General features: G+C 42.3%; 1 long non-coding RNA gene across 1 annotated transcript in view; it reads left to right on the forward strand.

The window, feature by feature from the left end:
* Window positions 1-12472, forward strand: part of LOC119794408 — a 37552-nt gene extending 25080 nt beyond the window's left edge. The window contains exon 3 of the long non-coding RNA XR_005282214.1: window positions 11981-12472. This is a non-coding gene — a long non-coding RNA (uncharacterized LOC119794408). The remainder of the gene's footprint in view (window positions 1-11980) is intronic.
* The last annotated feature ends 10290 nt before the right edge of the window (window positions 12473-22762 follow it).

Consider the following 22762-nt stretch of genomic DNA (forward strand, 5'->3'; position numbering starts at 1 on the left):
ACAATCTTCTCCTATATGATCACATATCCCTTGATCCCCTGCCATAAGGGATTCTAGCACGAACCTGTTTTGCAGGACCATTAGCGAAGTGGCATGCAACTGTTCCTTCACCAGATCCATGCCCTTTATTGTAAAATTGATAAACCTTTGTTGATTATACCATAAGAGATTCACCCATCTGCTATTCTGAGCTGTGTACTGTGCATTGACAATAGTTCCCCAAATTGGTACCGCACCAGCCGCTCTTCCGCTTTCTATTCAATCACTCCCTATAGCAATCTGATCTTCAGGTACCCCATACGGGATCTGATCCCAGGTAAGATATACCTCATCTGATGCTTTCCACTCGTGTTTAGCGGGAGTACTTCTCTTAGCACGATTGGTTATTTCGTTAGATATTTCTTTAACACCTTCAGGGTTCGCTACTATTAACTTTAGTTGTCCTGTTAGCATTACTGGTGCACAGATGCCTTCCCACAGAGGGAACAGTGTGGCGAACATCTGCGTCTCATTGTGACACATCCAAAAAATGTCACCCAAAGGGGCAGATCCCTTTGCCATACTCAGTATTCGATACTGCGACACGCTGGAAGGTTGGAACTCATAGATGACATGACCCCCATCTGGTATTACTTGTTCACAACGTATGGTAGCTTTTAAACTAGTGTTACAAAACTTAATGTGACGGGTGGAATTTCCATCCTCAGTTGGTGGGAACCATGTTCTGTTACTACATGTCACCAGTCTATCTACTCTCCACATTTTGCCAGAGGTCCTTTTAGTCACTTCTTCTAATTCTTTTCCACGGGCTATACAGAACGGAAAAATCAGGTTAGCCGGTTTTTGTACAACTGGTGGAAGGGAGAACGTACTCATTACATCGTTTACTGAAGTGGTCAACGCTCTAGGGCATATTGTGTGATCCTTTGACAATGCTGCAAGACCTCCGACCATCTGCATGGCACAGTGAGCAAAGCACTCTGTTATATCTAGGCAATCCCCTATTCTACTTGCGGGGATTATCTGAAGGGCTGGTAATTTTTTAACATTGTAGCAGGCTATGCAATCATCTCTAGGGCGCTTTTTGGCTGTGAACATTGTCTGGACAGAGTACTGAATCCATTGTTGGAACATGTTGTTCTCCCAGTAAGCCGTTTTCAATTTATCTAGATCCCTCTCCTGTCTTCTTTTTGCCAATTGTACCACACTATGCGCTCTTTCTACTGTCATTACCTGTTTTGTTAATATGTTCTGACATATGTCTATTTTGCATCTTACCTCAATGATCACCATCCCATCCCCACGGCAGTCCGCGCTCCGTGGAATTCCAAGCCAATGTTTTCCCATTGACTTCCCTAAAATTTCTTCAGAAATTACATAATTATATCCTTTACTTTGCACATACATTATTGATATACTCTCTCCATTATTATTAGTGATTACCCCTTGGTTAGTAGCTAGTGTTACCATTGCTAAGGCGCATGTTTGTGTTTGACGCATTAAATGTGGGTGTGTGTTGTTAGTAGTAACCTTAATTAGATCCCCCCTTGTTAACCCACAAAGGGTTAACAAAACAAGACAATTAGTCAAAGTCAAACGCATGCGGGTAATGCCCAGACGGCGATGGAGTGGGCGGGACCGATTGGATCGGCGGCCCATCTGCCTCGGAGGAGGAAGGAGAAAGGGAGGGGGATAAGAGGGGAAGGTGCAGGTGAGGGATGTGAAGGGGACACGACTCCACCAGCATCTGGTGGGTCAGAAGAAACCTGTTCGTCCAAGGCCTGAACGACGGATGGATCAGGGGAGCCCCATCAGGCTTGAGCAAAAAGGATCACTCATTCCCACCAGAGTCAGGAGGGAATCGGGGCATAAAAAGAACACTATCATCCTCAGGTCCTGGACTTTGGAGACCGCCGGCCCGCCAGGGTTCTGAACGCCTCTGGGGGGCGATGGGGACGGCGGGGGGGGCATTAGTATCTGATCCAAGTTTTGAGCTTGTGGGGGGGTGTTGGGAGGGAATTTAAAAGCCCCCTGCAGCAGCGCAAGCCGCCCCGGTTTGATAAAGTCCAGGTGGGTCGGAGGCCGATCCCCTTGAAAAGGGTTTTGGGGAAACCCAGAAGGGCTTCCTTAATTTCAGGGCAGTGGGTGTGGAAAGCAAAATTTAAAAGGGGGTTCCCCTACGGGCTTTCCCACGACGTCTAAAGATCGTATGAACACACGTACCAACTTAACGTCTTGAGTATGGGATGTTGTCTCGTCACGGTGGGGTCTTTCATGTTGAAAATATAAGTCGTGAATATGTTTAAAGGGATCGGGGGAAACCCCCCCAGTTCACGCTCAGCTGTGGGGGAAACCCTCCCCCTGCGGGGGTTCAAACCTTGGGGAAAGGGGCTTGGTCGACCTGTAAGTTTCATGGGAGTAAGATGGGTTATGCGGTTTTTTTGGGAAACCTTTCCCATTAATAGGGCAAGTGTCAACCCCAAGTAAAAGGGTTTTTTGCTGTCGCATTATCTTAGCAATCTTTGTTTTCGTACCCATTATCTTTCCCAAACGGACCCTTTGGTGACTGGGGGATACACAAACCAAACTTCTTTTTATCCCAAACTGTTTAAACTTTTTGGGGATCCCTGTAAACAAAATGGGGCCCGTTTCAGATATAAAGCAGACATGAAAAATCTAGGAAAAATTTTTACAAAAAAAACCGTTCCGTGCTTTGGTATTTTTAGATGGGGCATGTTCTATCACCCTCAAACCGACAACAACCCCAACATTCCTTTTTCCCTGAACAGAGTTATCAGTCAACAAAACCCATCAGATGGGGGAAAAGGGATTTGGGCAGGGGGATATGGTGGGGGTGAGTGAACTTTTTACGCCATTAAAACTTAGGAAAATGCGGGCAAAAGGGCCACCCTTCTGTCTACCTAGGGGTCAAAAGGGTGACCACCAGCCCGCCTGTAACTTTGAAAATTTGGGGCTCGCGAACAATGATCGGGTCCATGATTTTTTTAATCGCGGTGGGTAACGAAAAAAGGGAAAAAAAAAATCCCCCTCTACAACCCCGCCACCCCCCATCATGGGGATTGATGTGTGACGCCCCCTTTGCAACCCAAGATTTTTTTCCCGTTTCAGAGACCTGTTTTGGGCTTTAAAACGAAGCAAGTTTAAAAACAGGTTCACATACTATATAAAAATTGGTCCCCGCACTGCAGGGCCCGGGTTCCTTTGGGGCTTATCTGCCAAATTGTTTTTTGGCAAGGGGGTCTTTTTTGTTTTTATGACGTGATTTTACAATGTAATGAAGGCGTTATAGCTTTAAATTAACCCCAAAATGCTTGCCCATTTTTATGGGGGGCCATCTGTTCTAACAAACCCCGTTTTTTTCCCGATGCTACATTGAAAGGCAAACCCCCCCTACCAAGGGACGCAGTATAGATTGTTACTTTTTCCCCGAAGCTAAATTTCTCTGTGTCAATGCTTTTACTCTGCTAACGGGCTGAGCAAGGTTGATTTAAACTCATTGATTGTACTTTGGTAAAGGGCCCATCCCGGGGGGAGTTGGGGCTATTCCATATCCAGCCGTTCCCAGTCAACCTCTTAAAAGGAGCCCTTACAAAAAAGCGTGTAGATGGGATTGGAGTTTATAAGCTTCCCTTTCCTTCAGAGGTGTCCCTCCCTTTAACAATCTTTGGGGTCACCCTTTTGGGCAATACCCTTTTGTGGCTGGGGTTTTAAACGTGGTACAGGTTGTATTTTTTAAGTCTGGGCCCAAAACAGAACTTCATAACCCGTTCGACGAGCTTGTGTAACCAAACGTGGGGTTGCGGCATTAAAAATTATGTGTTATCAAAATACAGGGTGGCCCCTATAATAAGAGGCCTTTTTTTGCAAGGCTGTGCTCCAAACCCTGGTAAAGGGAGGAAACCCTTTTTCGACACCCCTAAATTTTTTGTAATAAGAAAAGGGTTTTAGTTTGGGGGTTTCATAAATGCAACGCATACCCCTTTTCGCTCAGCCCATAGAGATGGAATGGCTTGCCTAATCTGATTGGCCCAACAGGGCGTTTGGAGATTTGTTTCAGCAGTGGAAACCTTCTGCTTCTCTGTCCATTGTAATTGACAACGGGTCCTTGACCCCCCCCAGCTTTAATTGTGCTTCATGGAGTTTTTTTATGGGATAATACACCCACGGTTCTGTAACCGATAAGGAAAAGACAAATGTTCCCAACATTTTAGGTTTGGGGATTTGGTTTGGGGTTCCGTTGGGCGGCGCAATACACCTTTTGTCCCCCCCTGATTTTCGCCGAGATACCCACTGTTTGCTGGCAGAATGCAATTTTTTTACCACTTTTTGTCCCCCCTCGCCCGTGCAGTCAACATGGATGGGGTCTCTTCACCGCTTTTTGAAGCAAAAAATAAAAATGTATCAAATCCTAAAATTGAAAATGGTATGTCAAATGATTTAACATTTGCCGAAAAAAACCGATGAAAAATTGATGGTGGTTTCGAAGCCCCGTGGCAACGAGAATAAGTAATTGTTTTCCTTTGACTGAATGCAAACAATATTGGGAAATTTGGGGGCCCTTTCACTGAAGAAGCTGAACCAGATCTAACGGGAAACCATTTTGTACCCGGGGGGAGTTACTCAGAGTGTGGTGGGTCTGGTACTACCCCTTCTTTCTGCTCGATAGATTAATTAATTTAAGGTATGGGGATCAAAAATTTTCATTCTTTCTTCCCCCAAATAAAAATTGGGGTGTTACGGGGTTGTCTTTTTTTTCAAACCCGCCCTGTTTTTTCCTTTTTAAATTTCCCCTTTTTGCCCCGTTAAGGGGAAATTCTTGAAAGGGAAATTTTTTTTGGGGTTTATAGAAATTTGGGGGGGTTTTATTTTTTTTTAAAAAAATAAAATGTTTTTTTGGAATAGCCTGGAATTTTTAAAAATATTTTTTTTGCCCCATAAAATTTGTTCCCCCAAACTTTTAAGGTTTGCCAAAACCCCCACTTTTATAGAAATTTTTTAAAAAGGCCACTTTTTCATAATCAGCCCAGTGTACATCCACTCTACCCCTTGGCCGAACATGGGGGCCCAGTCTGTTTTCCAAAAAATTTCGGATAAAAATGGGAAATGTGGGTTTTGGGTATGGAAAATTTGTTGAAAACAGGAAAAAAGTGAAAGTGAAATTTTTCCATTTATTCCGGAAAATTTATACATCTTTTTGTTTAATTTTTCACCCCCGGGGCTTTCCTCATAGTCTTGGGTTGTTTTGTTAAAAATGGTTTAAGAAGGGAAAAGGGTTTTTTAATTTTTATAGGTTTTATGGAGGGGTTAGTTTATTAGTTGGAGGAAGGAAGTTGTATGTTTTTTGGGTTTTGGAAAAAAGGGTTTTGGATTTTGGTTGTTGAGGGTTTTTGGGTTGTGGATATTAGGTTAATTTTTGTGTTGTTAAAGTAAAAAAAATTTTTATTAGGGTTTAAATTTATTTTGGTTTTAAATTTAAATAGATTTGGGTATTTTCTAGTAAATATGGGGCTACACATCTTTTCACCCATACAGGGAATGCCAGTCATGGGTATAAATTTGGGTTTTTCCCAAGAAACCCACTGTTTGAATCTTTGATGCTGAAGGGGCAGGCCAAAATTCCCCCTTTTTTCCCTTCAGGAGTAGGCCGTCCTGTACAACATAAAGCATGTGGCTGTATATTAAATGACACAAGGTGGGTTCTGTTTTTTGGTCGTTTTGGGGGTTTAAAACGGTAGAAGGCCCCTCCCCGGTTTTTCTGGGCCCCCATTTCAGTAATTCTTGTCCTGCTCCATAGGTGGCTGGGCCAGCAGTGGGGGTGAGGTCCCATCATGGGGTTTTTGGGCAGTTTTTTTGCATGTGTCCAACTTGTCCCATCCCCAGCATTGGATTTTCCCGCTGCGTCCCATGTCTGGCCTGCCCGGGGCATCTGTGGGATTGGGCCCTTTAGGGGGCCCTTTTGGGGCTCCTTTGTTCCCCTCCATTTCCCCCCCATGGGGGGCCCCCCCCCGTCCTCTACTGAACCCGTGGTTGGGGACCTCCTCCTTGGTTAGATCACAGAATAGGAGGGGGTGGTTTAAAGGTTTGGGGCTGCGTGGCAGGGCTTTTCCCAAGGTTGGGGGTGCTGGATATTGATTGCTGTGTGGGCGGGGGATGACAGGTGACCCACTGGGGTTGCACAACTGCCTTTCAGTTGGTTTCCATCTCCGCTGGGTGGGCTCCACAGTCAGCGCTGCTTGGGGTTTAGGGTTTTTCTTTTTCTTTTTGCTTTGGACAATTCCCAATCTGTAGCTGGGTCAATCTGGTGGCCAACACCTTACTTTGTTCCTCAAAGGCCCGTTTTTCACCCCTATACATGTTTACATAATGTATGACATGCTCAGAGAACAGTGGCCAATCCATCTTCATGAGCCCCACAACACCATTCAGTTTGGCTTGTACTTCTTTGGGCATGGCCTCTCTGATGTAGGTTCTGAACAGGGAGCCTGATGTCTTCAGTTCTTTCCCATCACTTCCAGTTTCTGTTTTCCATTTCTGCTGGAACCTGTGCAGAAACTGGGCTGGGCTCTCATCGTTCCATCAGGCGTTCTTCTCTCAGCTTAGTTGGATCACTGCAGGTGGGGTATTTGTCTCTCAAGGCTGCCCACACCTTGGGTCTTATTTTGTTGAATGGTATCTTGTCATACCGGTGTGAGATCATGACCCCTGGAAGCTGAGCTTCGTCAAACACCTCTCTGGCCGCTGAGTGTCCTGCTGTTTTGATCAGCAGTGCCTTGATGTCTCCAGCAGCCAGGTTGATGCCTCCAGTGATTTCTTCCAGCTTTTCTATCCACCTGTCAGCACCATCTGCCAATGGGGTCAGTCTTCCAGCCAGTGTTATCATGTCCATAAATGACCATGGTACATATCTTTCTTCCTGAGGTCCTTTAGACAGCAAGGGAGCCATGTGGACCTCATCTTGCTCTTGCTCTGGCTCTAGCTCTCTTGCTTTGGACCTGGTCTGCATGGTGTGTTTGCTGCCTTGTACTATTTGTAGATCCACATCACACTCGGCTGTGAGAGGCTCCTTTACACCTGCCTTCAGCCTGCTCCTTTCCTCGGACCACTTGTTTAATGGATGTTTTGGCGATATTAAATCTGGGCCTTCATCTTGTGGCACAACGTCTTCCCAATCTGTTACATCACTCTCCATTGTGCTCACCTCCTCCTTACTTGCTTTGTCCATTAGGAACTGTGTCTGTGGACATGGTGTGTCTGGGCAATCCTTTTTGGCTGCTATTATAAGCTGCTCTTCTTCCATTCTTTTAAATTTTTCTGATTCTTCATCTTGCCTTTTCTTCTCCTCCTTTTGTCTTTTTATTGTCTCTTTTAACTCTTTTTGTTGTCTCATTTGCGCTTCTTTCCACTCTCTCTCGATGAGTTGTGATCGTGTCTCTCTTAGTTCCATCACCTCCTTGTCTATTAGTTTCTTTAGTGGTTCGGATTCTTCTAAGACTAACTTGGTCCTGGGTGTTGAGTGGCTTGTGAGGCTTTTTCGCTGTGGTGTGCGTTTGCGCCGTACTGAGGATCGGGTACGGACAATGATCTTCCTTACTCTGGGGTTCTTTTTATCTCCTCATTCTCACTGCTGTCTTCATGCTCTTCTTGCTGTGTGTCGCTCATTTCTCTTTCTATTTCTTCCTCATCTTCTTCCAACACTAATTTAAGTTGCCCTGTAATCTTTCCCTTGCTGCCTGGCTCTATCACTACGGGGTACTTGCCTGCTGCACTAGGGTGATATGGTGGTGGCTTATGGTCTATGTAGTCAGGGGCTGTTGAATTCTTATGGTGTTCCATTTTAAAATACCGCAAGATGTCACTCTGTTCAGCATGCTTCTGTTTTTTATGCAAATGCAATCGGTCACGCTTTTTATCCTTTTCCCGCAATTTGGCATCTACTTCATCACAGCAAGAAGGATCAAAGCTGCCCTCTTTAGGCCAGCGATTCTTTCCAGATGTTATCTTGTGCCATTCTGTCATACATTTTTGAATTTTGCGTTTATTGGAAGGATGTGTCATTATAACCAATTTGGCAGGCGTCAATTCTGCAGACTGTTTGCTCCCATTGGCTCCCATGGCAATCAGTGATCACCCAACCTTTAGGGTATATGCTTTTTTACCAACCTTTATAATTTTATTTTAATTTTACTTTAGCCTGCTCTGCTCTTTCCAATTCAGATTGTGTTTTGTCTTTTATTATTTTCTTATTGTCCAATTGTTCTTCTTTTCAGAATTTTCCAATTTGAATTTAGAATTTTTTTTATTTTTTATAAATAATAGTGTTTTCGTACCTAATAGTAACTCTATAATTTATATGATATAACTTATAATTCCAATATTTATTATATAACTTTTTTGTTGGGACCTTGTTAATTTCTTTTTATTCTTTTAACCATGTATTTTCCAGTTGCCAATTCTATTTTCCAATCTTAATGAATTTTCAGGTTATTCTTCTTAACTATATTTTCCAATAATTATTTCTATTTATTATGATCATATATTTAAGCTTTATTAATGTTATAATTTATTAATATCATCCACCCCCTACTTCCCCTTAGTCACTTAACTCTTTCACTCTTCACACAGACAAAGACACACAAAACAAATGATTGTATATTTTACAGTGCACTTCTATTCTTCCTCACTGTTTCCCACAGTGGCATATAATTGTTTCCCTGCTGCCCCGGCTGCACCCAGATAACTGGAAATGCATAGACGTCCTCCAGATGGTCGAGCGGTACTATTCTCCGATTATTGCTTAATCGGTAATACTCTGGCTATCCCTTAGCCTGGCTATCGCTTAGACTCTTAATACCTTAATACACAACACAAGCTATTTCATGGAGTATGCCAACTCTCACTAGTCACCAACAGTGATGGGCAGTAGCGCCGCTACATGTAGCGAAGCTATTAGTTTAACTACATTTTCCAATAGCTTGACCGTAGCGTCGCTGCTTTATTTATCAAGTAACTTTCCTGTAGCGACGTTATTGTTTTGATCAAGTACGCTACAAAATCCAGGGCAAAACTTAGAAATGAAACCAGGTTTTCTATTTTGAAATAACAATCAGCCACAAGCTACTGTAAATAGCAGTTTCAGCTGACGCTCTTATAAGTGGCGTAGTAGCAGAGGCACACTCAGTAGAGTTAAACAAGCGCACCCTTTCCGAGGCTGTCGTTCTATTGGCTGGAAAGGTTGCTAGGCAACGATCCAACTGCAGTCTGAGAGAGCAAAACAAATCCGCAAGCAGAGCCTACGGGTTTGCGAGCGTAACAGAGCGCGGTTTGTGCGCGAAGAGAAGGAGGCAAGCGAGAGGAGAAAATATCTGTGCAAGAAGGATTAAATCTGAGAGAAGAAACAAAGAGAGAAGAGAAAATATTTGAGAGAGAGCGCATGTTTTGAGTGTGAGCATTATAAGTTTTGAGAGCAAGAAGATGAAATTCTTTTCTCAAATTGAAATGATGTGCTCTTGCATTATGGCAGGATAATTCTCCCATATCTATGTGCCACTAAGATACTCTAATTAGAGAGCAGTAGTGAACCTTCGATATTGTATTTTCATGGCCTAGTTTACCTGACAGGATGTTTACGTAAATCTGTTTTTAGGCTTTGCACAGACAAGATGTTTTTATTTATATAGGAACAGCTCTACCGTATATAAAATAAATACATAAATAAATAAATGCTCAATAAATAAATAAATAAGCATTCAATTAATTGCCTCCAAAAATACAATGAATAAATATGTAGGTAGAAATTAAATTAAATGGTGAGACATATATATATATATATGTATCTCTTAAATAGCTTCTTTATTTTTTCACCTTCTTTTGTAAACAGTTTTGTTTGTTACTTGAATCAACTGTTTAATTGAGGTCTTTTGTAGGGTTTTGTTTTCCCTAGAGATGTCCATTGAATGCAAACTCATAGCCATGTCTTGGTGTGTAGAACACTACACAGTACCTTTAATTTGGTTCTAATAACAGCAGATTGTTTACTAGTTTAGTTTTTATTTTAATATGCTGATCATAAAGCAATGTTTACACTGTGATATGTCATTGGCTGATCTTTAATAAATATTTTAACTAGTGTGTCAGACTCATTTTGAATTGACATTAGGTTGGTACAACGTTAAGTAGCTTCTGATGTAGTTAAGCTACTTTTAACACATTAGTGTAACTTAGCTTGCTATAATTCTTTAGGTGGTAGCTGTTGTGTAGTGAAGCTTAATTTATTGTTGAGTAGCTGATAGCTTAGCTCACTACACTGGACAAGTAGCTTGCCCAACATTGGTCACCAATACCCTCACGTAACAGACGTACTATAATGTTCCGGATCTGTGGCTTCCACCGACTATTGTCAAAAACGCTTTGACCACTCTGTCCCTTCACCACTTGTCCACTCAGAACAACATCTGTTAAGCTTGACTTTTTCACAAAGTTATTTCAACACTCAACAGTTCAAATACAGATCAATATAAACATCAATTAATACTTAAACCATGCATTCACATATACTCATACATACCTGGACCTTTCCTCCGCTCTATCTGCCGTTATTTGTTCTCACATAAATTCTTATCAAATTTGGAAATTACTGTATTAAATTTGGAAAACTAGGTTCTTTAGAAGAGCTTTGTGACGTCTGACCCCCACAAGCAGTCGCCGAAGGTTGGTTCCCCACTTAATTTAGAAAATTATAACGAATTGACTCACCTTTAATGGTGAAGTATGGGCCCTTTGGGGTTCCACGCCCTCCAGCTGGTGCCTGTAGCTCGTCCGACGTCCCCTTTTTTGCTCTTCTCCTGGCTGGCTCGCCAATTGTCGTGGATGTTCTCTTCCCAACGACTTAAAAATTGAAGCTAAGTTTTATAAAAGTTCAAAGTTCTCAAAAGGTAGAAAAGTCTTCAACCAGAAATCTAAGAAAACAGGCAGAAGTTGCGGTCTTCCAGGTCCAGAGTGTTTTATTGAAAAACACAGAGCATACACACTGAGATGATCTCCGGAGAACAACTGAACATAAAATTAAACAGCTTCCCTTTTATACATTTCAGGCTGTTGGGGGATCCTCCCCCAAGCTCCTCCTTTCTTTTCATCATTTTAGATGCATTTTCTTCAGTTAAGTTTAATTAATTTTATCCTACCGGAGGAAAGTCCTTTCCAAAACATATTTTTTATATATTTAATTAAAAAACACTTTATTACAGGTCATGATTATATCTCTTATAAGTCATAATAACATATGTTGCCATTAAATCAAAAACACATCATATTCCAGTCATTATTATTTCAGAGCAAAGTTTTCATTCAGTGATCATTGCAGAGCAAAGTTTTCATTCAGTGATTCATGATTATAGCATTTCACATTAAACATGGTTGGCATAATCTTGGTACTTAAACCTTCTGTGTTTCTATTCTTCAAGCATATGTCACATACATAGGCCTTATTTGGGCTCGGCTGTCTGTTTGCTGGACATCTGTGCACTCTTAACTTAGCCTCAGTGCAGAAGCCACTTTTAGCGGGACTTGCCAGACTCACTGTCTTGTTCTGATCTAAAGTTGCACTTAGAACCCTTACTGCAGCAACTTGCTCTGATCTAAGGTTGCACTTTGAGCAGCATGCCAGACCCTCTGTCTCTTTTCTGCAGCATACCAAACTTTTTTAGACTTTTAAAGCAAGACCTTTATTCAATGTGAAAGACATGTATATATTTTAATCATTGGTGCACATTAATTCCCTACAGCCCCACCTGTCTCCCATCTGCTCATCAGGAGATCCGTACTTAAGGAGGCGGAGGTCTTCACTCCAGGGCCAGAGTGTTTACCAGTAATGGTTAGCAAGCCTGAGCTAACCTGCCTGTCTGTGAACTCTGACTTTCTGTGAACCAAACCTGATCCCGTTTTTCTCCTCTCTGCCTTCCAGGTTGATCCTGCCTGAATACCTCAAACTCTGGAGAGTTTCTCTGCCGGTGATGTGTCTGATCGTTCTCAGTAGGACTCTGGAGAGCAGCCTCAGTCAAGTACCTGCCTGCCCGCTCTCAGAAGATTACTGGAAGGAAAACTCAATCAGTGATCTGCCTGCACTCAGTAAGCTCTGCCTCCGCCTCTGCCCTCAGCCTGCCGACAACCTCTGGACCCTCAAGGTTCCCCCCCTCTGCAGCTCTGCTCCATTTCCGAACAGGTACAGACCTGAACACTCACAACCAGCAAAAGGACCTGGACCTCCACTAATCCCTCTGTCCTCCTCAGCAGTGAACCCACTCATGACCAGTCAAGCCCCCTCTTGGATCTGAACATACTTTGTACATTTATTATTAATAAATCTTTGAACTTTTTCATCTGCCTCCGAGTGTTCTGCATGTGGGTTAGACACATTAATCCGAACATGACATAAGTAGCCAAGATATACATAAGAACTAAAAAACAAAAGAAAATAGCTAGAAGGACACAAAATGGAAATTAAATCAACGACTTAGAAAACACAGACGGATATAACCCAAAGCTGAAAACCCAAAACGAAAACAAAAACAGAATCAAAGAAGTCCAGAAAGGGCAGAACCATGTAACAATGTGTCTGGCTAATTTATTGTTATTCCTCTCTCCTATAGGTATTTAAATTAGGTGGTGAAGTCATCTAGTCTCTTTTAGGACAGCTGAAAGCAACTCTCCTTGATGAAAAGTTGTCACCAAGGACAGGTTTATGTTTATTCTGTGTAATAGTCTAATCTTAACACCTGTGTGTGTTGGGTTTTCTTAAAGAGAGCTTCAGCCATTCTACGATTTATGACTTTAATATTTGTAGGTCAGGTAATGATTAGGGGCCAGTTTGGCCTGTAGTATTTATCTCAGCTTAATAAAAAACAAAACAAAATTGTGGTTTAATTAAAATGAATTAGATAAAAGAAGAAAATAATTAATATGAAAATCACCCTTTTAATATGTTGATTTTTTGTTTCGAATGTTAAAGTAATTTGATCCTCTGAGACCTTAAACGTGACAAAAAAGCAATAAGGAATCTGTAAGGGCACCAACACTTTTTCACAGAACTGTAAATGACAGTCTACTTTAGAACTGATGTTGGGTCGCTGCTATGCTGGAAATCAGTAGAGAGAAACAGTATTTCAGCAGTGCTGAAACTCATGCCTCTGTGCTACAGTGCCACCGCTCTGTGAGAACGTCTGAGCCCAGGAAATTGGCAGGGGCACCGAGCTTTGGTCAGCAGACGGGTCAAACAGCAGCTTCAAACTTTGCTTAGGTGTTTTGTTTGATTAAGTTAAAGATATTTGTTACTACATTGTTTACTCCACTATCACACAAAGAGACAGCTGGAGGAAAACTTTCAGCTGGTGCACAGGCTTAAGCGATCCACCACCTGGGTGGCCAATCAACATCAACCCCTGTATCTGTGCATGTTTACAGCAGCTCAGAAAGTGTTAGGACAGAAGTCAACATGTTTGGGATTACTAAGTGTCCACCCTGTCTGTGGTGTAGTGCCTCTAAAATCATCAGCAATGTCCTCAAAATCAGAGGAGTAGCTCAGTGGAGGTATAAGCAATGAAGCACAGATATTTAATTAACCATTTGAGTTGTATTGTTGCAAATATGCAGTAGCTGCCAACATAGTGGCTGCGTTGGAATTTATGGGCTGCGTCTTCCAAGGACTCGGTCTACCTGGACTGGGTCCTTGGTCCTTGAATGAATACCGAATTTTTCAAAACTTTCTTTTTTTATTTTTATTTTTTTGTAAAGTGTTGGAATAATTACGTATAAGATGCTTACTGTTTGTTCATATGATGTATAATGTGCAGAGGTGGAAAGTAACGAAATACATTTACTCAAGTTACTGTATTGAGTAGGTTTTTTGTGTATTTTGTATTTTTCAAGTAGTTTTTAAAATCGGTAATTTAAATTTTACTCTATTACGTTTTGAGTGAAGTATTGTATTTCGTTACATTACAAATCCCATCCGTTACTGAGTAAAAAAAAAACTTTGGAAAACCGAAAGGAAGACAAAAAATCGGGCCCGGAAGCACTACAGTGAGTGACGTGATCAGCATGTAGATCTAGGCTACCAGGCGCCAAGTCTTTCTTTAGGAAATTGGGAACGAGATGGAGGTGGATCAGGAGAGCGACGACGGTTCAGAGAACATTTCACTAGAAATGCTCGCTGAAACATCGAATTCTGCTGCCCAAAACGACGAAAATCCTGGGCCACATTTGAAAGACTGCTTTTCAATTTAAATTCAAGAGGGCCAACAGTATCATGCAATGCCAGATGTGTTTGCCAAAGGTGAACTGGCAGCATTCAATAACTCCACATCTGATCTGCGGAAGCATGTTTTGGTAAGTATTTAGTGCATTGGTACTTCAAACAAAGTTTTCATGACTAATAGCCAATTAGCAAAACAACCTGTTTCGTGGCATTGCTAATTTTGTCTAGCACAGGGGTCGGCAACCCGCGGTTTTGGATTTATGACTCCTTGTCCTATTTTCACTACATGGGAGAGATCCCCTGCCCCGTTCAACAGTTTTTTTTTTAATGTAACTAAGTAACTTTTACTTAAAATACATTTTAAATTAGCTACTTAATACTTTTAATTGACTATTTTTTCTGATTGGTAATTTTACTTGTACTTGAGTAATATTTCATCCAAGTATTGATACTTTTACTTGAGTATGATATTTTAGTAGATATTTTCCACCTCTGATAATGTGTGACATATCACTGTTCCAGAGAGGTGTTGCACAAGCAGTATAGGTCAACTATCAGGAAGTATTGCTCAAGCTTAACGAAACCAGGAGGTTCTCGGACCATTTGACCGCGAGACATTTAAATGCAAATTGACCTGTTCACTGAGGCTGCAAATTGAATTGTATTTCTTGTTTCCTATTCCTTTAGTGCAACCTCAGCTTGTGTAACTAGGGACCCCCCCCCTACTTTAATAAATAGCGAGGAGAAAGCTGAAGACCGGCAGAGTGGGTTGGAGATTTTTAAACTCCGCAGTCTCTTCCTACTCTCTTCGCAAGTAAAACTAAATTAATTGTCTCTGTGCCTTCTTTCTTTCCTTATATATATGTATGATGTTTTAGGTGCTTAGACCTGACATAAAGTATCTGGTCAAATTTAGCCAATGTCCCAAGTACCGAATGGAGAATTTTATCAGGAGTACAGTATGACAACAGTTCATGTGCTGGAGCTCTTTTTTTTATGTTGTTGTTTCTCCAGGCCCTTAGGGGGCGCATGTTTGCACAGTTCGCTAGGTTGAGCCAGTGGATGAGTAGAAGGTGTGTTACAGGAAGTTACTGCCATGAGTCAGGCATGAGTATGGTTTGGATTTCATCTGCATCCATCCGCTCCTTTCCATCCCTTTGAGTGGCAATATGAGTAAGAGACATAATTGTTTATGGTTGCTAGATACTATATATCTGATTATTTTTGTAAATTTAAGACATTTGATATGTTGTTTGCTTTAATACGCTGGAGGTAGATTAGAGTGGATGTTATGCTACAGCTAAGTTTAAGTTACCATTTAAATGCATGTTTTACACAAAGAAAACGTTTATTTTGTTCATTCTGATGTTTTGTTTGTGTAGTAATATTTTTATGTATTCTGTATCGTTTCAGTTTCACACTTTTTTGCATTAAATCCTGTTCAAATACAACACACGCCTGTTCCTTGGAGGAAGTGATGCAGGAAAGAGTTTAGCTGGCTGTGAATCTCAATAGAGGACACGGGGTCACATTGGGTGCAACAGTACAGTGAAATCATAGCACTCTGCAAGGGATTACGAGCAGACGCTTTACTACTCAACCATGGAGAAATCAGAAGCTAAAGGTCGACATGATGAAGAAACAAAGTCAACCCACTCAGGAAAGTCTTCAGGAAAATTTACTGTTAGATCAGAAGCAACACGTTCCAGTAGGTCATCAGCATCCTCACGAGCCAGCATGGCGGCAGCACGAGCACAAGCAGAAGCTCAAGCAGCGAAAGCCAGATTAGCCTACGCTGAACAGGAAATGACGATCAAAGTAGAAAAAGCCCGTCTAGAAGCAACTCTTGACATAATCAATCTCCAAAAAGAAGCTGACGCAGCCACGGCTAAAGCTGAGGTAATGGAGTCAGCAGCAGCTCAGTTTGACACAGCTGATTCAAAGGAAGAATTAAGATTTCTGCCTCTCCAAACTACTTCAGAACAAAAGGTGAGTGAATACATAAATAAACACAGTTACACTGACCTGGCTGGGGACAATAAAGAGACATTTCAAGGGGATTATGAGACATACCGGAACGAAAGATGTAAACAGCCAATAGTGTATACACCTTTTGTCCCCAAACAAGAACCAATGCAATACCAGTCAGTGCCACAGGATGGGGCCAGGCAACCATCAAAAACAGATCTAATTCCAAAAACCCTCCACAACATATTACAACCACAGCAGGAACAAAGCCCAAATAAAAATGCTGAAACCACAACAAGTGATCTTGCCAGATTTTTAGCCAAAAGTCAACTAGTAACTGGAGGACTATCTAAATTTGATGACATGCCAGAAAACTATCTCAGCTGGAAAGCCACATTTGAGCATACCATCAGGGACCTCAGTCTTACAGCCAGTGAAGAAATGAATCTACTCATTAAATGGCTAGGCCCAGAGTCTTCTGAACACGCTAAAAGACTAAAAGCAGTTAACATAAGGAAATCCACCTGCTGGTTTGCACATGATATGGCAGAGACTGGAAGAGTGTTACGGCTCACCAGAAGCAATTGAAAACTCTCTGTTTGTCAGAATACAAAACTTCCCAAAGCTCTCCAGCAAAGAACCACACAAGCTACGTGACCTGGCAGATCTATTGTGTGAACTCCAAGCTGCAAAGCTAGATGGCTATTTACCTGGGCTTAGTTACCTTGATACTAGCAGAGGAGTAGGCCCAATAGTGGAGAAGTTGCCATTTCATCTTCAAGAAAAATGGACAATGGTAGGATCAAAGTTTAAAGAGGACCACAATGTTAGCTTTCCACCCTTCTCAGTTTTCGTTGACTTTGTGAAAGGCCAGGCCAAAGCAAGAAATGACCCCAGCTTCACTACAACATTCAACACAACTACTTTATCATATTCAAATAACACTTCCAGCTACAGAAAAGGAAAACTAACTGGTAACTACAGCCAAAAGCCATCAGTCACAGTGCACAAGACAAACATATCATCAGAAGGATCGAAGACAAGAGAAACAGGTGAAGACATTCAAAAACAATGTCCCATTCATCACAAACCACACTCACTTAGAAGATGCAGGGGTTTCCGAATGATGCTACTTGAAGACAGGAAAAAGCTGCTGAAAGATAATAACATCTGCTACCGCTGCCTTGCCTCTACCAACCACCAAGCCAGAGACTGTAATACTACAATTATGTGCGAAGAGTGCAACAGTGAGAAACATCTGGCAGCTCTTCACCCTGGCCCAGCACCACAAATGTTTAAGCCTCCCTTATCCCCTAAGAAGCAGGGCGGGGAGCAAGCAAATCCAACAGACTCAGAAGTTACTGCAACATGTACAGAGGTATGTGGAAATGCATTTACAGGAAAATCCTGTTCAAAGATTTGGTTGGTACAAGTCTATCCCAAAGGTCAGCGAGACAACATCAAACGAATGTATGCAATAATTGATGATCAAAGTAACCAATCGCTTGCTAAGACTGAGTTTTTCAATATATTTGGTATAAAAAGCCAAAGTGAACCATACACACTGAAAACGTGCAGTGGTGTAACACAAGTGACTGGTAGAAGGGCATGTGACTACATGGTCCAGTCGTTAGATGGAAAAATTCGTTTTCCTCTCCCTACACTGATAGAGTGCAATGCCATCCCCAACAATAGGGAAGAGATACCCACTGCAGAAGCTGCTTCACACCACCGCCACCTGAAAGCAATAGCTGCTGAAATCCCACCTCCTGATCCAAGTGCAGATATACTGTTACTGATTGGACGAAATCTTCTGAGAGTTCACAAAGTGAGGGATCAAATTAATGGCAAACACAATGACCCCTTCGCACAGAAGCTGGACCTGGGCTGGGTTATCATTGGTGATATGTGTCTTGGCAAAGCTCACAAGCCAGATGAAGTGAATGCTCTGAAAACACACATATTGGACAATGGTCGTCCAAGCTATCTCACTCCCTGTGATAATCACTTCAGTGTAAAGGAGGACTTCAGTCTGAGCCAAGCCAAAGCCATTCCCCACCAACTGCCATCCAGTTATTTACATTAAAGGCCCACAGCTGAGAATTTAGGAGAGACTGTGTTTTGTCGTACCAAAAAAGACAATCAGCTATCTCATTCTGCAGAAGACAGGATCTTTCTGGAGAAGATGGAAGGATTCTTCAAAGACGAAACTAACAGCTGGGTGGCACCACTCCCATTTCGAACTCCCAGACGCAAACTCCCTGACAATCGGTCATACGCCCACCAGCGCCTCATGTCCCTACGACGTACGCTTGACAAGAAACCCGAAATGCAAGCACACTTTGTTGAATTCATGCAGAAAATGTTAGTCAACCAACATGCAGAGCTTGCACCACGACGCAACAAAGACAAAGAAACCTGGTATCTCCCAATATTTGGTGTATACCATCCGCAAAAGCCAGGGAAGATACGCGTCGTGTTTGATTCAAGTGCACGGTTCGATGGAGTGTCCCTCAACGACATACTGCTTTCTGGCCCAGACCTAAACAACACACTTTTAGGTGTGCTGCTTCGCTTCAGGAGAGAACCGGTCGCCATCACAGCTGACATCGAACAAATGTTCTACTGCTTTGTAGTCCAGGAAGATCACAGAGATTACCTTCGCTTCCTGTGGTATGAAGATAATGACCTTACCAAAGCAGTAGTGGATTACCGGATGAGGGTGCATGTCTTCGGTAACAGCCCCTCCCCAGCAGTGGCAATCTATGGGCTTAGGATGGCAGCAAGGGAAGCAGAAAACGAATATGGAACCGATGCACGGAACTTCATAGAGCAAGATTTCTACGTCGATGATGCTTTAAAGTCTTTCCCAACTGAAGCTGAAGCCATTGATGTCCTACAAAGAGCTCAGAAAATGCTTGCCCTCTCTAATCTGCGTCTTCATAAGATTGCTTCCAACAGAGTGCAAGTGGTAAATGCATTCCCCCCTGAGGATAGGGCCAAAGATATCAAAGATCTGGATTTGACAACTGATGAAATTCCGGTCCAACGCAGCTTAGGGGTGAGTTGGAACCCTACATCAGACACATTTACATTCCATGTTCCCCAAGAGCAGAAGCCCTACACTCGACGTGGTGTGCTTTCTACAATAAACAGCTTGTTTGATCCTCTTGGTTTGCTTGCGCCTATTACAATCAAAGGCCGGCTTCTTCTCAGAGAGCTCTCTAGCAGCAACCCTGATTGGGACAGTCCCTTACCTCAAGACATGTATGACAACTGGAGAAGATGGCGCGACTCATTACAGAGTCTCACAAGTTTACACATTCCTCGTACCTATGTCATGTTCTCCATCTCACAAGCCATTTTCGTCGAACTTTGTGTTTTTTCAGATGCTTCAGTGAAAGCCATTGCTGCGGTAGCTTAACTGAAGGTCACACATGAAAATGGACACATTGAAGTTGGATTCGTCATGGGTAAGGCCAAATTTGCTCCCACTCCAGAGCTCACAGTTCCTCGACTCGAGCTTTGTGCTGCAGTACTAGCTGTGGAGATGTCGGAGCTCCTCACAGAAGAACTGAATAACAAGATTGACAGAACAACATTTTACACTGACAGTAAAGTAGTTTTAGGATACATCAACAATCAAAACAGAAGGTTTCATGTATACGTGAACAATCGTGTACAGAGGATCAAGCAGTCTTCACTACCAGATCAATGGAGATATGTCCAAACAGAGCATAACCCTGCTGATCATGGCTCTCGGTCTGTAGCTGCAGAGAAACTTGCTAGTACTTCATGGTTGTATGGCCCAACATTTCTTCTCAACCACGAGAGCCTCTTTCCAGAAAAAGGTCCATTTGAACTTGTTGATCCAGAATCAGATGCTGAAATCAGACACAATGTAACTGTGCTTAAGACCACAACTGCTCCAGGTGGCTTAGGTTCATTTCGCTTTGAGCGGTTCTCAAAGTGGACTTCCCTCATAAAAGCAGTGGCCTACCTCAAACACATTGCACACAGCTACAAGTCCAAAGATGGTAGCAGCTGCAGCGGCTGGCACATGTGTAAAGCAAGCCTCACAGATGAAGCTTTAACTCAAGCAGAACACGTAATCATCAGATGTGTCCAGCAAGAAGTCTATACAGAGGAGATAAAATGCATCATGGCAAAACGAGCCATACCACACAGCAGTTCCCTTCACAAACTTAATCCAATCATCGATGACAAAAACTTACTGCGAGTAGGAGGGCGACTAACAGAGTCCAACTTGCCAAGTTATGAAACCAACCCTCTTCTGATACCAGGAAAGCATCACACTGGTACGCTTCTCATTCGACATCACCATGAAACTGTCCAGCACCAAGGGAGACACTTCACTGAGGGAGCTGTGAGAGCAAGTGGACTATGGATAGTTGGAGCTAAGAGATCCATAGGCAGTGTAATCCACAAATGTGTCACCTGCCGAAAGCTTCGAGGTAGGACAGAGCAGCAAATTATGGCAGATTTGCCTGCCGAACGCTTACAAATTGATCCTCCTTTTTCTTATGTTGGCCTTGATGTATTTGGACCATGGGAGGTTTCAACACGCCGCACTAAAGGCGGTCAAGCTAACAGTAAGAGATGGGCAGTCCTGTTTACTTGCATGTGTACAAGGGCCGTCCATATTGAAGTGATTGAAGCTCTGAGCTCGTCCAGTTTCATTAATGCCCTTCGTAGATTTTTTGCAATCAGAGGCCCTGCTAAACAGCTTAGATCAGACTGCGGAACAAACTTCATTGGTGCCTCAAAGGAGTTGAGGCTAGATCCTCCAAACCCCAAAGAAACCACTCTGGACGACTACCTGCGCAAACAAAGGTGTTCTTGGGTGTTCAATGCGCCCCACTCATCTCATATGGGAGGCACCTGGGAGCGTATGATAGGTATCTCCCGACGCATCCTAGACTCAATGCTCCTACAAGCAGGAAACCCTACTTAACTCATGAGGTCCTGGTGACATTGATGGCTGAGGTCATGGCTATTATCAATGCAAGGCCCTTGGTACCTGTTTCCTCCGACCCGGAAGCCCCTTTAATCCTAACACCCTCAGCTCTGCTTACCCAGAAGTTTAACCCAATCCAAACTCCACCTGGGGACTTCAAAAAAGCCGGCATGTACAAAAATCAATGGAAAAGAGTTCAAGCCCTCGCTGACACATTCTGGACCAGATGGCAGAAAGAATACCTCCACAAGCTCCAAAGTCGTCAAAAATGGCAGCGCAACAAACCAAATATAAAAGAAGGAGACATTGTCCTTCTGAAGGACAAGCAACTAAAAAGAAATGAATGGCTTATGGGAGTCATCACGAAGACCCTTCCAAGCAAAGACGGAGTTGTTAGGAAGATGGAAGTGAAAGTTGCCCGTGGCAAGACTGCTAAGACTTTCCTTAGACCTATTTCAGACTGTATTCTGCTTTTATCTTCAAGAGATTAGTTTATATTGGCATTCTTAAAATAATGCCAGGCGGGGAGTGTGCTGGAGCTCTTTTTTTTATGTTGTTGTTTCTCCAGGCCCTTAGGGGGCGCATGTTTGCACAGTTCGCTAGGTTGAGCCAGTGGATGAGTAGAAGGTGTGTTACAGGAAGTTACTGCCATGAGTCAGGCATGAGTATGGTTTGGATTTCATCTGCATCCATCCGCTCCTTTCCATCCCTTTGAGTGGCAATATGAGTAAGAGACATAATTGTTTATGGTTGCTAGATACTATATATCTGATTATTTTTGTAAATTTAAGACATTTGATATGTTGTTTGCTTTAATACGCTGGAGGTAGATTAGAGTGGATGTTATGCTACAGCTAAGTTTAAGTTACCATTTAAATGCATGTTTTACACAAAGAAAACGTTTATTTTGTTCATTCTGATGTTTTGTTTGTGTAGTAATATTTTTATGTATTCTGTATCGTTTCAGTTTCACACTTTTTTGCATTAAATCCTGTTCAAATACAACACACGCCTGTTCCTTGGAGGAAGTGATGCAGGAAAGAGTTTAGCTGGCTGTGAATCTCAATAGAGGACACGGGGTCACATTGGGTGCAACAGTACAGTTCATCAATCTAATGTTTCTTGTTCGGAGGCTCCATAGTTTCCAGTTTTTAAGTATAACATTTTTCGCTGCAGATGATGCTAACAAAACAAAGTATTTCTGACAAGGATTTAATTTCAAGGACATAACATCTCCAAGAACCCATATCTTGGGTTCAGGACCTAAAGAAAGCCCACAAACTGCTGAGGTTATCATAATTACATTGTTCCATTTGGTTTGCAAGTGAACACAATTCTAAAACATATGAAGAAGATCCCCTACAGACGTCCTCTGGCATTTGTCAGTGATACTGGTATTTACCTTATTCAACCTATATGGGGTATAATATACGCGGTAGAAAATATTAAATTGAATTTTGCTGTGTTTTGTTGATATTAATACTGTCTGAGATGAGTTTAGTAATCTGCTCTAGCTTTTGTCATCATAGTCGCAGTTTAAGTCCAAT

The sequence above is a fragment of the Cyprinodon tularosa genome, unplaced genomic scaffold, assembly GCF_016077235.1.
Source record: "Cyprinodon tularosa strain WSP-4 unplaced genomic scaffold, ASM1607723v1 ctg479, whole genome shotgun sequence".
Classification (NCBI taxonomy): Eukaryota; Metazoa; Chordata; class Actinopteri; order Cyprinodontiformes; family Cyprinodontidae; genus Cyprinodon; species Cyprinodon tularosa.